The sequence below is a fragment of the Rhinolophus ferrumequinum genome, chromosome 18, assembly GCF_004115265.2.
Source record: "Rhinolophus ferrumequinum isolate MPI-CBG mRhiFer1 chromosome 18, mRhiFer1_v1.p, whole genome shotgun sequence".
Classification (NCBI taxonomy): Eukaryota; Metazoa; Chordata; class Mammalia; order Chiroptera; family Rhinolophidae; genus Rhinolophus; species Rhinolophus ferrumequinum.
The window spans coordinates 36,527,071-36,543,159 of record NC_046301.1 but is presented as its reverse complement, the minus strand read 5'-3'; the positions used below and the strand labels follow the sequence as shown (position 1 = coordinate 36,543,159).

General features: G+C 39.6%; 1 protein-coding gene across 2 annotated transcripts in view; it reads left to right on the top strand.

The window, feature by feature from the left end:
- The window catches only part of PALLD (palladin, cytoskeletal associated protein), a 353,019-nt gene that overhangs the window by 93,207 nt on the left and 243,723 nt on the right, over nucleotides 1–16,089 (top strand). The window lies entirely within an intron of this gene.

Genomic DNA, 16,089 nt, shown 5'->3' with positions numbered 1-16,089 from the left:
AAAATCTACATTAGATAATTTTTAAAGAATGAATCCTAAACTTGAAAAATAGTCCAAATTAATTCAGCATGGGGAAGTTCACAGAATTAAAAGATTATTTTGCTGATTTCATCCTCTTTTATACAAAAGATCATTTACTTGCATTTCTTTCAGATGGAAAACTCCACCGCAAGCTACTAGACGAGCAGGTTAGATAACGGATGTAATTTTACAGATTTCATCATACCAGTTTTTCTTTATTCCTGCTTTGTAACTGGAACCTCATATAGTATTTCTCAAAAGGTTAGTAAGTCCCTAATCATTTGCATCAAAATCACCTTAGTGAAGAGGTAGGCTGCTTGAACAAAAGGAAGATAACTGGGCTCCACCTCAAATCTACTAAACCAGAATCTTTAACAGTGGCTCCAAGGATCTGAATTTTTAGCAAGCTTCCCAGGTGATTCATAAGACCCCAAAGTCTTGGTAATAACTGCAGTGGGACTCCTAAGAGATTCCACAATGGAGACTGTGGCAGGATTGCTGATTGCTTAGCCCAAAGCCAGTTCTCCCTCATTCCTCAAGTAGAACCCCTGAGTTTAGCCAGGTGCCAGGCTCCCTAACACTAGGGTGTGGCCATTTGACTACTAAGTCCAGACCACCATGGAGATGCAAGCAGAAGTGCTGTGGGTACCGTAAAAGACAGCTGATACATGCCCTTTGTCTTTCTTACCTGCTTCTTCCTTCCTCCTGGCTGGCACTCAAGCAGACCTTAGAAATGAGGCCACATATGATTAAGGGCAGAATAGCAAGATGGATGGAACCTTGAATCCCTGGCATTCATGTCGATGCCATAACAGAACCAAACTTCCTATTTTAAATCTCTTTTACATGATAGAGAAATAAATGTCTGTCTGTTTAATTTGCAATTCACTCATTCTTGTCTTTTGTTTTCAGTTGGGAGTTGGGTAGGTAGATGTTATACGCAGCTGAACAGGATCCTAAATGGCATAGACACCAAGAAAAATAGTCTGCTTTCCCTTACATCATCCTAGGACCTGTTTATTACCTATCAGTAGATAAGCTGATTTCTTATAAGCAAGCAGTTCCACTGTGGGGGTTTGGAGATGGGTTCCCTCACTTTTGGATTTAGAGCTTCAGCAGCTCCTGAGTCATCAGAGCTGAATCAGAGCTGACTGAGGTGTGAGGGTCTCTGCAACCTTGTACAACCTATCAGAGTTCAAGATAGAATATAATAAGGTGATTAAGAGCAAAGAGTTCAGGAAGACTCAGACTCCCTGGGGCCAAATACTGGCCTCTCACTTATTTTTCATGTGCTTTTCTGCAAATTACCCAACTCCTTCAAACATTAGTGTCCTGCACCATAAAATGAGGGTATTTATAAAACCAGCCTTACAAGGTTATAATGAGAATTAAATGATATATATAAAATCATGCATATCCATAATAATTTCTCACAGTAAAAGATAACTATTATGATTGTTACAAAAATTGTACAGGCCATAATGATACAGGTAATCTGCAAGAATATTATGTCAATGCATCTCAAAAATCTTTCAGTTACACACCCATCTGAATCACTATTTTACCCCTTTTATTGCACAAAAAGAATTTTTGAAAGGCCAGCTGTATTCACATATTATGAGCAGAAATCTCTTCTAAATATGGTGGATATATATGGTCGGCCAGGAGTAGGGGGAGGGAGCTGTACTAACTTCTTCATGGTTTGAAGCTCTTAGATAGTATCAAAAATGCTACCCGTCACTTCTGCCCAGCCATGAGAATGAGTTCTTTCCTCCAAGGTAGACATTGGGTACAATGAAATATGTCTGTGTTTATTCACAAGCTTCACTCCTGCTTAATTCCTCAGTTGTATCATCTATTAGGTCTTTATAAATCCTTGTACACATTTCTTTCACATGAACATGCTGTCTTAGATTCATTTTTAGCTTTCTGGTGGTGACAATAATTTTCATCACGCTCTTAATACAACATTACTTATCAGTACTTAGTACACCATACACAGTTTTTAATGAGGTAAATGCCCAACCATAACCAGGCCCCGAGTGCTCCTTTCTTTTTGAGCAGCTGCTATGTGCCAGGTCTGCATTGGGTGCTGACCTACAGATATGAACAGACTCATGGAGCCCACCCTTCTGCAAGAGAGTCATGTAATACAAAGAGACAAAATATCTTTGATAGGTGGTGGGAAAGCAGAGTCTAATGAGGGAAGAAGACTTTCTGAGGCGATAGTTGATGTAAGAGCTAAGACTTGAAGAATGGGTAGAAACTGCTGCAAAGGCCCTGGGTGTGAAAGGAGTCGATATGGACCATGAACTGAAAGGAAAAGAGCAGAATGGAATGTAGAAGGAAGATGGAGGAGTTGGAAAAATAAGCAGCAGCCACATCAGGCATGTCCTGCAGAGCATTTAACTGACTTTTGTTTTTAATCTAATCTCAATGGGCAGCCACTTAGTTGTTTTAAACAAGGGAATGACCTAACTCCATCTGCATGTTAAGATGATGACACCTGCTGTTGTGGGGATGACCAGCCAGAAGGCTCTTCAGTTGTCTGGGCTGGAAAGAATGGTGGTCTAGACTGGGCTGGCAACAATAGAGTTGGAAAAGTTTGGGCATCTGCTATCTCTCACACTGAGATGGGGAATCTTTCAATAAAACCATCTCAGACCTCAGATCTATGGAGCCTTACCAGTGGGGATGAGAATGGCTGAGGAATCTGTGTTTATAATTTATAACAAGCTCCAGGGTTATCTTACAATACACCATATTTGAGAAGTCTGATTAGGATTGAACTGACACTTCTGAATCTTATTGCTGATGGATTCCTTCACAGAACAGAATCTAGGCAGCTGGGTTCATCCCAGGCCTTGTCTTCTGTAAGCATTCAAAAACGTCAGCTATAACTGTAACCAAATTTAGTCTTAAACAAAAACATGTTGATTCATAATGAAAAATATAGTTCTCCTGACCAACGATCGTAGAATGTGCACTTTAAGCTTTTTCAGTGATAGCGATGAGTTTGTGCAAATCCATCCACACATTTTCGTGACTCATAACATAAATGTTCAATACTAGTGGATAAAACACACAACCTGCTGCCATGGAATGGAGCAAATTTAACTGAATCCAAGGCTCAAACCACCCTCGCTCCAAGTTAGCAATGTAGTCAACAGGCTTGATTAATGATACTTAATTTCTTTTTTGCATTAATGGCAGTTCCAAAAAAATTGTCCTCCAGTGGGCAAAAAACCAGGGAACCCAACCAAAAGATGTCTAAATTATACTGCTTGATGAAGAAAAGTAAGTCACAGTAATACAGAGAGTATAACGTTATGCCATGGTCAGATTTGCATTTTCTAGATAAATCTGGGGGCCATGTGGAAGCGGGAACACAGCCTGGCACAAGCACATACCACACCCAGGCTGTGCAAACTGCCCTGCACAGCCTGACTTTCTCCCATCTGAGAAAGCAGCACACTTGTCAAGACAGGAGTCTAGACTTCAGATTCAGACTCTGAATAAATTGTGGGTACAGAATTTTTGTCAGAATTGAGCAACATGGCATGTACAAAACTGCAAGGAGACAGAACTCAACAAATGTTATTTCCCTCCCACCTCTTTTTTTAATAAATATGCTATTCTAGACTAGCACTACTCAAAGTAGGTTTTGAGGTTCATTTCCATCAAGACACTGAGGGTACTGCTTTAAAACACAAATCCCTGGTCCCTCCCCTGACCCTCTTACTCCAAGTGGTGGAACCTGGGAATCTGCATTTTATCAAGAACCATTTGATTCTGACACACAGAACTTGAGAATCACACTGCAGACTAGCAGATACTTAATTATTCTGCAGCTGTTTCAAATGCATATGCTTTTGTTTTGTTTTGTCTTTTTCTCTTCCCCAGCCCTTGATAAACCTCTAAAAGTTTCAGCCTGGGCCTTCCATCACATAATGCAGTAAAGGTTGGGTTCAATAAACAATAAATAAATATTTGATTGATCTAATGGCATGCAAATAACATTGTTATGTGAAACTTCTCTCTTGATTACTGAATATTTTCAAGACTTACCACTCATTCACTATTGTCATTGCTTTATAAATCCTCTGAAGTTGATTTCTGGGGAAAGGGAGAAAATCACCAGCCTCTAGGTGGAGAGCTGTGGAACCCCACCTGGGAGCCATGACACAACACCAACCGGAATGAGAAAGGCCGGATGCCTGGCTCCTGTTTCCAACTCCTTAGCCTTCTACCTTCCACCCCAGGCTTGAAATTTTGGTACTAGAAATATTTCTCTTGTGTGCTCACTTTATGCTTTTCTGTTTATGGAAACAGCCTTTTTATCTGGGACTCGGGTTCATTTTCAGCAATTACTAGAGGACTTTATTTCCATATTTCCTTGTTTGGGTGTGTAAATCCCTCTCCCAAATGTGTAAGGATCCCATGACAAGTGGTGAAAGGTATGACTCTCTTGCCCCTGGCTAACTTTTCTCTTGGCAAGTGTGACCCCATGGGGTCATCATTTCGTTAGGTGGCAGATGAGCTGCCTGGGCTGTGAATTCCAGTGACCTGTGACCCACCTTTGCTTCTCAGAAGCTTATCATTCTGAATTTATGTAGGAATAACATGCTGTGTAAATCTACCATGAAAGCCCTGTGCAGGCAAAAGAGGGGGCGATTCTTCAGGTCTGTGAACACATGCTTCATCCATTTGACTTATATGGGCACCCTAGGGCTTTTATTTGGGCCAAAAAGTGGAAGCCAAGCTTTCATTGTAAACAGATGGTGCTGCTAACAAGGAAAGTAAAAAATTCTTCCAGTCATTCTCCCACACTAGAGACCTGAAGAAAGTTCTGCTTTAAAAACAAACAAAATGATCGAACACTCCCTCTTCCCATACTCCATAGGCTCTAGGTTAACACACACACACACACACACACACACACACACACACACACCCCTTCACAAACGACAAAATCTGGTCTTCATTTCTTACTTTCTCCCTACTTCTCCATCCTCTCCCCAGGCCACATTTGACATTCCTTTGGTATAGATACTATAAATATAAAATGAACAAACTCAGTCCCAAATCACGAGGGGGCTTTTCTTTGCATGACCACAACATAAGCATTTGTCCATCATTCTGGGATTTTTACGAAACCTCTAAGAATGTTCACAATTCCATCTTGCTCAAACAATGTCTCGTGCATTGGCGTGATTCAGATGTTGAATGCCGGGACAACTCGGGACTTTCTGATTAGAAGAAAAGATAGTCTTGAGGTGTCTTGATGAGAAAGATTTCCATGTATTCCCTCCTTTTGCCTTCTTTCTCTCAGCCCAGAAAAAGAAATGTGGAAATTCTTATGTTTTCTTTACCATAAGGCAATTTGAAGTTGATTGGAATCTCCCGGTTTCTAACCCCAAAAGAGAAGTAGCATTATTATGCTGTAATTGAGTCTTTACTTAAATTTCTCCATGAGGTAGCATCTTGTTACATAACCACTTTATGCTTTTAAATCTGAATGTCATTGATAACCATCTCCTGACAGGTCACCCTCCTGGGGCCTGCGTTTGATCATCCGGATTCCTGAGATGTTCTTTTTGTGCATTCCGCAGGAAGGAGACACTGGAGGCTTATCTGGTCACTCACACCTTGGGGCACGACCACACTCAAGCTGTCTGAAAGAGATGAGGATCTCTTTTACTTTAAACATGTCCCCAGAAAAGCATATTCCATGACCTCCCTAAGTAAGCTCTCCAGTGTTTCAACAAAGTTAGCATTTTCAGAACAGAGTTAAACCTACTATCACTTTACTTAGAATTCATTTGAAACTCTGTCTTCTGGGCTCTAGAAACTCTAGAAAAATCTGTCCCAGCATCAAGGCCTTTCTGTATTGTACCTGAAAGCTGCATCGTCCATTCATTTGTGTAAGAAATGATGAGGACATAAAACCTTACCTCCGTCTTTCCCATCTGTTGAATGGGGGTACTGCTCTGCCAAACTCAGTATTATTGGGAGCATCAAAAGAGATCATGTGTCAGGCTGCCTCAGTAAGGTATCCTTTGTATCACTACTAAAATAATCATTCTAAAGCTGAGTCTGGAAGTAGTTGTTTAAATGTACTTGATTATTAAAAATAAATAAATAAATAACAGGAACTCCAGAAAAAATACTGTAAATGTAAGCCTAAATGACAGATGCAAACATTTTGTTCATGAAATAGCATGTAAGCAAACTAGGTGTTGGGATCTCACAGAGCACAAGGAAAGAAATTCTCTCTCCCAATATGAAGGACTCACTTGAAGAGCAATATCAGAAACCTGCATCCATTATTTTGTAACACCTGGTGCAGGAACCCAGTGAGCAAGATTGGAGGCAGTGGACTACATCACAGAATGAAACCCTGGACAGAGAGACACATGTAGATAAAAGTGATTCAGAAAGGATGAGTGGGAAAGAGTAAGAAAAGAAATTAAAGGATTTAATTTCTTTTAAATTAATAGGAAATTAAAAATAAAGTTATGAATTTAGTATCAGATAAGGGATACTTAATTAGGCAAAGGGAATTAAAAATAAAGTAAGTTTATGAATTTAGTATCAGATAAGGAGGAATTCAAGCCAACCAATAAATTTTTAAAAGGGCACTTTGTAATGCTAAGTGATAAAATTTAAAATGAAAGTGTAACAATTATGAATATATAGTCACCAGATAACATACAGCCACCTTATAAAGCAGAAATTACAGAAGATGCAAGGAAAAATATACAGAAATGAAAACTCACAATCCATGGTAAATCAAGATAAAATATCTGGAGTATAAAGAAGACATAAATAACATAATAATAAGATATATGTTATTCAATTCTGTACTCTGAAAATATAGACACCCCGATTTTTTCAAGTGACCAAGAAACATACATGAAAATTGGCCATAAATTGGGCCACAGAATGTCAATCAATTCCAAAAAATAGAAACATTACAGACAACATTCGTTGATCACAAAACAATAAAACAAAAAAAATTGTTACAAAATCTCAATTATGAATATAAGTGCAAAAATTCTTTATAAAATATTAACAAATAGCATTTACCAACATATTGAAAAAAATACTGCGATTAAGTGGAATTTATTTCAGGAATGCAAGGATAGTTCATTGCTAAGGAATTTATTATGTTCCATCAAATTCATAGATCTAAGGAGAAAATTATATGATCATTTCTAAAGATATTAAAAAGAAGCATTTGGACTAAAGATAATAGTCATACTTGAAAAAAAGCCTTCAATAAAATAATGATAAATTAATATTTCCTTAGCATAATAAAATACATCATTCCCAGTCCAAAGTCCACATCATGCCTATTGGGGAAACACTGGAGGCATTCCCACGAAAATCAAACATAAGACAATGACCACTATTATTACTGCTATTTAACATAGTACTAGACCTAATAAACAATGAATTAGAAAAGAAATTAAAAATATAAACATTAGAAAGCAGAAAGTTAATCTTTCTTTTCACATGATATTATTACATGGTTAGGAATATAAGAGAACTGAGAAATACCTATAAACAATAAGATAATTTAGTAAGATAGAAGGTACAAAATGAACACTCTATAATTAGATAATTATATCCAGTTGGAAGATGTAATGAGAGAAAAGACTCCATTTACAGTAGTAATAAAATACAGTAGTAATAAAATACAGTAGTAATAAAATAGCTAGGAAGAAATGTAACAATAAATGTCCGAGGCACATATGAAGAAAACTGTAAAACATTCCTGAAGGCCAAAAAAATAAGATTTGAACAAATGAAAAGATCTACCTTTTTCTTGGCTAAGAAAACTTGACAATGTAAATATGTTGATTCTCTCTAATTATCTAACTTTAATTCTAACTTAAAAAATAACAATAGGAGTTTCTATTGTTATTTGTGCACTTTGAAGTTCATAAGGAAAAACAGGAAACTCTGAGAGAGAAGAGCAATGAGAGAATGAGGCCCACGAGATATTAAAATTAAAAGCCTCGATAAATCAAACAGTGTGGAAGTGGCACTTGGAGCTAAGAGATCAACCAAGGAAACAGAATAAAATGTCCACAATAGACCCAACTCTATACAGGAATTTAATACATGTTAAAAATGGCACCTCAGAACAGTAAGTAAAAGATTACTATTGTAAAGTGGTAGTAGGACAAAGTGCAGGCAACAGAAGCTAAAATGGACAAGTGGGACTACAGCCAACTTGAAAAACTTCTGTTCATCAAAGGACACAATCTACAGAGTGAAAAGCCAGCCCAAGGAATAGGAGAAAATATCTGCAAATTATATATCTGGTAGGGGATTAATACCATAATATATAAATAATTCTTACAATTCAACAACAACAAAAAATAACCTGGTTAAAAATTGCGCAAGGAACTTGAATAGACATTTCTCCAAAGATGATATTCAAATGGACAACAAGCATATGAAAAGATGTTCAACATCATTAATGATTAGAGAAATTCAAATCAAAACCACAATGGGATATCACCTCATACCCATTAGACTAGTCACTATCAAAGCAGAGAGAGAGAGAGAGAGAGAGAGAGAGAGAGAGAGAGAGAGAGAGAGAGAACAGAAAATAACAGCGTTCTCGCAAGGATGTAGAGAAATCGAAACCCATGTGCACTGTTGGTAGGACTGTAAAATGGTTGCAGCTGCTATGGAAAACAGTATAGAGGTTCCTCAAAAATAAAAAAATAGACATCATATAATGCATCAATCCCAATTCTGGGTATGAATCCAAAAGACTTGAAAGTAGGATCTCAAATAGATATTTTTGCTCACCTATGTTCATAGTAGCATTATTCACAATAGCCAAGAGGTTATAGGAATTTAAATGTCCATCCATAGATGAATGGATAAACAAAATGTGGTCTATCCATACAATGGAATATTATTCAGCCTTTAAAAGGAAGGAAATCCTGTCAGGTGCCACTACATGGATGAATCTTGATGATAAGGTTTATGTTATGTGCTTTTAAAAACAGTTTTAAATTTTTTAAGTTATTTTTTTTTAAAGTGGTAGTGGAACAGCAAGATCATTAATTGGAACAAAATAAAGCTTGATCCGTACCTTATAAACTGAACAGGATAAAATACTAATGGACTAAATGTACAAATGTAAAAAAATAAAATCACTAGAGCATGTGATAGAGGAAAGGCCTTTGTACATACTTTCTGTGACTACATAAAAATTAGAAACTTTTGCATGTCCACAAAATACCATAAGCTGAGTCAAAAGGCAAGTAACAAAATGAGAAAGCAATCTGTAACTCATAACACAGTGGGATAATTTTCTTAATACATATGGAGTTTCAAGAAATCTAGAAAGAAATAGTCCCAGAACTTAATAGAATATGGGGAAAGTATATAAACAGAGGGCACAACAAAGGAGATAGAATTGGCTCTTAGACATATGAAGACGTTGCTCAATCTCACTCAAAATCAGAGACATGCAAGTCAAACTATCTTGAGACATCAATTTCCACCTATCAGATTGGCAAACGCCCAGAAGTTTGATTACACATTCTGTTGGCAAGGCCGCGGGGAAGTAAGCACTAGTCAACATTGTTTGTGGGAGTATCAACTGGCGTAGTCCTTTGAAGGGCAGTTTGGCTATATCTAGCAAAGCTGGAAATGCAGAATCCAGGAATCCCACTGTGAACTTAATACCATAGATATACTTGCACAAGTGTAAAATGTTATATGTGGGAGTTTGTAATATTGTTTAACAGTAAAATATTGGAAAGAACTCAAATGTCTATCATCAGGGCCTGGTATAATAAATTGTGGTGCATTTATCTAAGGAAATGTATATAGTTCTGCACATACTATTTTTGAGAAGAAAAGAAGGAAGAGTAAGGATTTATATTTGCAGGTATGTGCATAAAGAAACCTGGAAGTCTACAGAAAACACGAATATCAGCAGTTTACCTATGAGATATATAGACAGATCTATGGGAAACAGTGGTGGGAAGGAGACCACAGTGTAAACACCTTTATTTAAATTAGATCAATGTGTCACTTATTCAAAACAATCAGTTACACACACACACACACACACACACACACACACACACACACGCTGATGTGCTGGTCCTCAGACAGACCCTAATTCGGTAGTTCTGAGTAGGACCCAGGGAATCTGCATTTTCCAGAAGCTCCCCCCACCCCCCTCTGAAACTCCTGCTCCACTGATCACACACTTTGAGAACACTGTCACCATTCCCTCTCCTGACCCAGGAAGCTCTATAGAACCGTCAGCATTGGCATAGTTCTCATTTGGAGTGCAAGCAAATGGGCAGGGCAGAAACAAAAGGCAGAGTTTCCAGAAACATTTCACACCACTAAGAGCTGCCACCCAAAAGAGAGGCTCCTTGTGTAGATGGTGTGCAGGGACTGCAGAAACTTTGTCCACCCCTGCAGTCTCATCTGCACAAGCAAACCGGACCATTGAAGGGGATGTCATCTTTGACAAAGACATTTAATATGTTGAATGTCTCCAGTACATTGCACACTTGAAAAATGTTCACAGTTTTAGCAAAGGCAGCTGAAGGCGCTATTCAGGTTTCTGTGCTGGTGGTGACCACATACTGAACGCCTCACCCCCATGTTTTGTCCTATTTTTGCCTGGACATTTTAATCTATAAAATGCTTCTCTAATTCACAGAGGAAAGATTGTTCTAACACCTTCCTGGAGATGAGAAAGGTGGTTAGAATCTGAAATGTATCTTAGCGAGACCCACCTGACAAGGCCACCTTGCTGTACAGCAATGCCTTTCAGATGAACAAAAGCACTTAACTCAGTTATTCAGTGACTCTAGTAAAACTCTACAAATGAAGTGTAGAGTTACAAAATGAAAGGACCTAATGACATACAAGAAGAGACTGAACCTGCCAAACCCAGAATATTTTCAGTTTGAAAAACAAACTCATCCTTACTAACTTTACATTGATTCTCAAAGGAAGGGGGGAATTTAATAATGGGAAAAAATAACTTCAATATTTCATTACTTGTCACTTCCTCAGGATAATAAAAATGAGCTAAAGATATATAGTAAACTCTCATCATTTTATTTTCATTTCAAAAAAAAAAGTTTTTTTTACATTATCTCTATTTTGGATCTCCCTACGTAATTCTATTTCGGGAACACACTTTCTGATATGTTTTCTAATTCACTTCAAGAATTTGTCATTCCTTTGACATTTTATATGCTACACTAAAATTAATAGCTTCATGGGTCCCTTATGAGTCTCTTTCTTAAATTTCCAAATACAATCCTGGGTTTCTGTTTCCCATGACAGGCAATTCTGTGATTTGAAGACAGAAAACAATGGAAAGAGTGAAATAATCTTTTTAAATGCTTAAAAATTAGGCCCTATCTGCCAATTGGTTAGAGTTGGCAATAGGTAAGTCTTTATTAAATGGGGTTGGTTTTTATTTCTCACATTGTCTCCATAATATCTGTGCAGTGACTAAGTCACGATGACATAATGAGGCAGAGAAAGACTGAAGGACAACCAGACGTATGCACATGTTCAGCTCTCAATGAGTTGCAATCTTGGGTCTGTTCCTAGATATTGGTGGAAAGACTTGATTAATGACAGACTTGTTCAACATAAAAAAGAACAAAAAACAGATTTATTCTTGGCATTTCTTTTCCTAGGGGCTTCATGTGTAACGTAGTAATTAATTTATAGCTTTGCAGTAAGGCAGCATCAGAGAAGCAATTTAATTCACGAGAAATAATGTAGATGGAGACTGTAGCTGGAGGATCCCCCCCTGCGTGGAAGGGCATATCAGGAAGTTCAAGATAGAAATTGATTTATGTTATAAGCGAAACAAATTCACGACTAGTCGCCACCTGGATTTCCCTCCAAGGTGTCTCGGTCGAGTAAATGATCAGAGGTCTTTAAGAAACGCTTCAGACCACAGCTGAACTCGGTTTAGAAAGCGTGGGTGGAACTCGCTTATTACCTTCTGCACGGGTGATTGCAATGCCCCAAAGCAAAAGCCTCTGTAAGTGTTGTAAGGGCTTGGAGGAAGGGGAGACGAATCGCCCTCGGTCCCCTCTCAGCGTTATTTCTGGAAGTCAGCAGCATTCCTCCCCTGGACACACCCTCTCCCCCTCCCGAGCAGCCCCCTCGCTGACACCCCCGTGCACACGCGGCCCCTCGGCGAGACGCGGCGCACTCGGCGCCGCTGCAGTCGGGCCGCCTCCACCGAGCCTGCTCGCGGCTGCCTCGCCGCCAGGAGGCTTCCCGGGAGCCCGAGGACGCGAAGACGTCTTCATCGCAGCCTGCAAGGGGCCAGGCTGTTGGCCGCTCGGCTGCCCGTTCCTTTTCTGTATTGTGTTCTGCCAACGAGACTGAATTCAGAGCCCTGAAGTTGCAAGCTGGGACGAGCCGAGAGCTGAAAGACCCCCGAGAGGAACTTCTTTAGGGGCAGAGGGTGTTTTCCCGCTCAGCTGGTAAGTGAGAGCGTTACATGTATGTAGCGGTGCAGGAAATAATGCGTTGCAGCGTTTCGGGGCAGGGGCATGCAGGTCCTCCTGTGTTCTGGGTGTTGACTGGTAGCGGGCTCAGAAGACCGTCTGCCGCCACGGTTTTCCTCTGACCGCTTTTAGGGGGCGGGGTGGTGGGTCCCGCTCCGCGCGACTTTTCTGTTGTTAGAGTTGGGTGGGGGAGGGGAGCGAAGCGTGAGGTTGAATTTCTCCCCCTTTTTTTTCACATTTAAAAAAAAAAGGATATTTTGATAGAAGTTTCTCTTTCAAGCGTTTATATGCCTGGAATGGTTTGCACCAGGTTGGTTTGTACCCTTTCTAATTCCTTTGTAATCTGCTCCGTTCCGGGTTGAATTTAGGAGGAAGCTTTCTCAAAGCAAGCAGTCTCTGACAGCCTAATTGCTGCTTAGTTGCCGAATGAACTTTAGCTGGAAACCCTTTAACGGCAGGTTTTGGTGATTTTTTTTCCCATGACAAATCTGGGCGTTTTCACACCTGTTGCTCTTCAGTGGCATGAAAGTTGTTTGTTTGTGTTTTGTTGGGTTTCACTTGATTGCAGTCCTTTGTCTAACAAATTCAAATGTCCCATTCTCCTTCTCTTGTTCTCGAAGCCCTTTGGATGGGGTCCCTGCCGTCGTTAGAATTCAGTTGGCTGTGTTTCTCAGGGAACAAGTGGCAGGCAGAATACAATAGGGAAGAATGCATTCCTGATGACTCGTCTACCATGGAAAGACTACACTGAAAAATTGACATTCTTCATTCGTTTTTATGAAAAGCACGCTGCCGCTAATTTTTTATAAAGATCCATTTTGGTGAATTCTTGAAATGAGCTAATCCAGAGGTAACCAGCATGCCTTTTAAAGAGAGATTTCCCCCAATCTACATGCACTCCAAGCATAAAGACCCTGACACCTGAGCTCTGCACAGGTGATTAAGTCACCTCTCACTTGACAGCAGATAGGCTGTTTGGTGAAGGAGAGGGGTGATGGGGTGTGTGGGAAGGGCAAAGGGGGAGGACCACCTGAGAAAGGGCTGAACTTTGTTTTCAACTTTCCGATGATGAAGAAAATCATCAGGATACTGGAATGTACTTTCAAACCCGGGTAGGTTAAGTTGAATTCTTGTCCACATGATGGAAAAGACTTTCGATAGCCCTTCTCACACTTCCAAGTGGAGCTCAGTGGAATGCTTGTTTATTTCTGTTGCTGATAAATCCATGGGAAATCTACTGAACCCAGCAATTTCAGGCAAGTCCTATCTTATAATTGCACACATAATGGCAAACAGGTTATTTCCAGTAACCCAAGAGTCTTGCCTTTTCTCTGACCGTTGCTTTAGAGGTTACATGAAGACATTATGAGCGTGCATTTGAGCTTTCCCCTCATCCCCCAACTGAAATGGAAAGTTATCCTTGGGTGTCTGATGAAAAAGGTTATTGCCAGATACATTACCAGGCTATAAAATAACATGTTTCTGAGAAGATTATAGCTACTAGACATTAGTGTCTCTAGCTACTGTGTAACTTTTCATTGTTCCTTTAGGCAGGAGACCTACTTTAAATTACTACAATGTTTTCTTTTGCTGTTTGTTGTGTGGGTTTGCTGTTTTATTTTTTCCTCTATAGAAAAGCTCCCTTCACTCAGGTGAAATCACAGACTAGAATTAGCAGCAAGGATCGTTCTCTGGGGCTAAAATTAGAAAAGTCCATGGGTCTTTTCAGGCATATCCTTCTTGTTTCATAGAAGATTCTGCAGTCTGCTTTCAAACTCCCACTCTCGCAATTATTGTAAGCTGATGCTTAAGTACTCTTTAAAATAGCATTTTTATTTGGACAATTTTTTTCCCCTTGAGCTTTTATCATACTTTACTAATATAGTCTTGTGTTGAATTTTGTTTCTCTGAGGAGCCTAAAGGCACCCTCCATACATTTACCATCCCTTCAAAGTGTCTACACTCAAATCTTTGAACAGTTCCTTTAAAAAAAAAAAAATCCAGTGGCACTTGGCAAATACAAGACCGGGTCCTTTGGATGAAATAGCAGATGGCAGTTGCATGAGCTTTGTTTAGGCCCAGGACAAGTTTGGTGTCTCTTAAATTAATCATGAATTGAATAATTGATTTCTCACACCTTCAGCTGCACTTAATTTCCAGCTGTACATTTAAAGATTGGTTTCTTATTAAGGCCTAGTTCACTTGGAAATCCTTTCAAAGCCTATCAAGTGATTTTACAGCTGGGTCAGATCTCGTCATAACACACATTATGAAAAGCAGTGACATAAACTTCGAGCTCTCCTGGCTTTCCCATTTCGAACATGGGCTTCAGTGACCTTCCCATTTGTTGGTCACCTCCAAAGATGGTGGGGCTGATGGATACAATGGGTTTCTGTAAATGTAATTAAACGTGTCTCTGCCAGCTGCCTGTGGTATTCGTGAATGTTTTCATAAGAAAAGCTGTTCTTCGGCTTTATCTGCCCACTGTGGTTTGTGGCATGTTGTGCTATTCTGCAGCCGTTGCAGTTTTTTTCCTGCATGATTGAGCTATGATGTCATGTGCTATCTCAGTGCGGAACCCTTGCAGGGCTTTGCTGGGGTCTGTGTGCCTGCGCAAAGGGACTGGAAGCTCCCTCTCAGCACTCTTGGTAGCGACTCCCCGTCTACTCCAGCACATTCCATTGCCTGGAGACCAAAGCCACCAAATGATTTGTGGTCAGTGATTTGGGGCTGGTTAGAGATGATTTAAAAGGAAGGTTATGGGCACATGAAGTGTAGGGTAAAGAAAATATATTTTACTACTTTATTGAGACCACATGGCTCCAACTTGAACTTTTTTTAAAAAAAAAACATGGAAATTGTTGGCTGAACTGGCTCACTATATCTCCCCCTTTTTTTTCTTTTTTATTGCTTAGAGAAAACAGCTATATTCTCTATGTATGGTCGGCTTTACCTCACCATTATTTCTGAAATTTGAAACATTTTTCATGCTTAAGAAAACAGGGAAAACTAGGATTTCTCTGTTGTGCTCTCTGGGGGCCCAAAACCATTGTCAAAGAAGAGATGTGACTCTCTCCAATCACGGAAAGAATGAGTTTCCACACCCAACTTGGGGGAGACATCAGTTATGAAAGAGGTACCCCATTGTACCAGAGGGCCACATAAATCAGCATGGCAGCATACGTGTGTCTCTTGATGAGTGGGAGAGACGATTTTGGTTAACCTCTTGGGGACTCATTATACCCTGTGATAAAGAATGAGGCCAAATGAAACATAGTGGACCTTTTCCAGTGCATTAATACTGATGGTGGGGCTCAGAGCCCAGTAGCCCCTTCCATTAGTGGTCCATGAAAACACATGACCCTTGGGCCCACCCTTCATTTGTGAGACCAAGCTGCCATCTCTTGCCTCTCCTATGTGGACTACCACAAATTGGCACAGTAAACCACCTATTACCACTGAACATGTTCCCAAATCTCTGTCCAGCACAAACTGCGACTATCTATTATCACTTTACTTTGCTATTTCA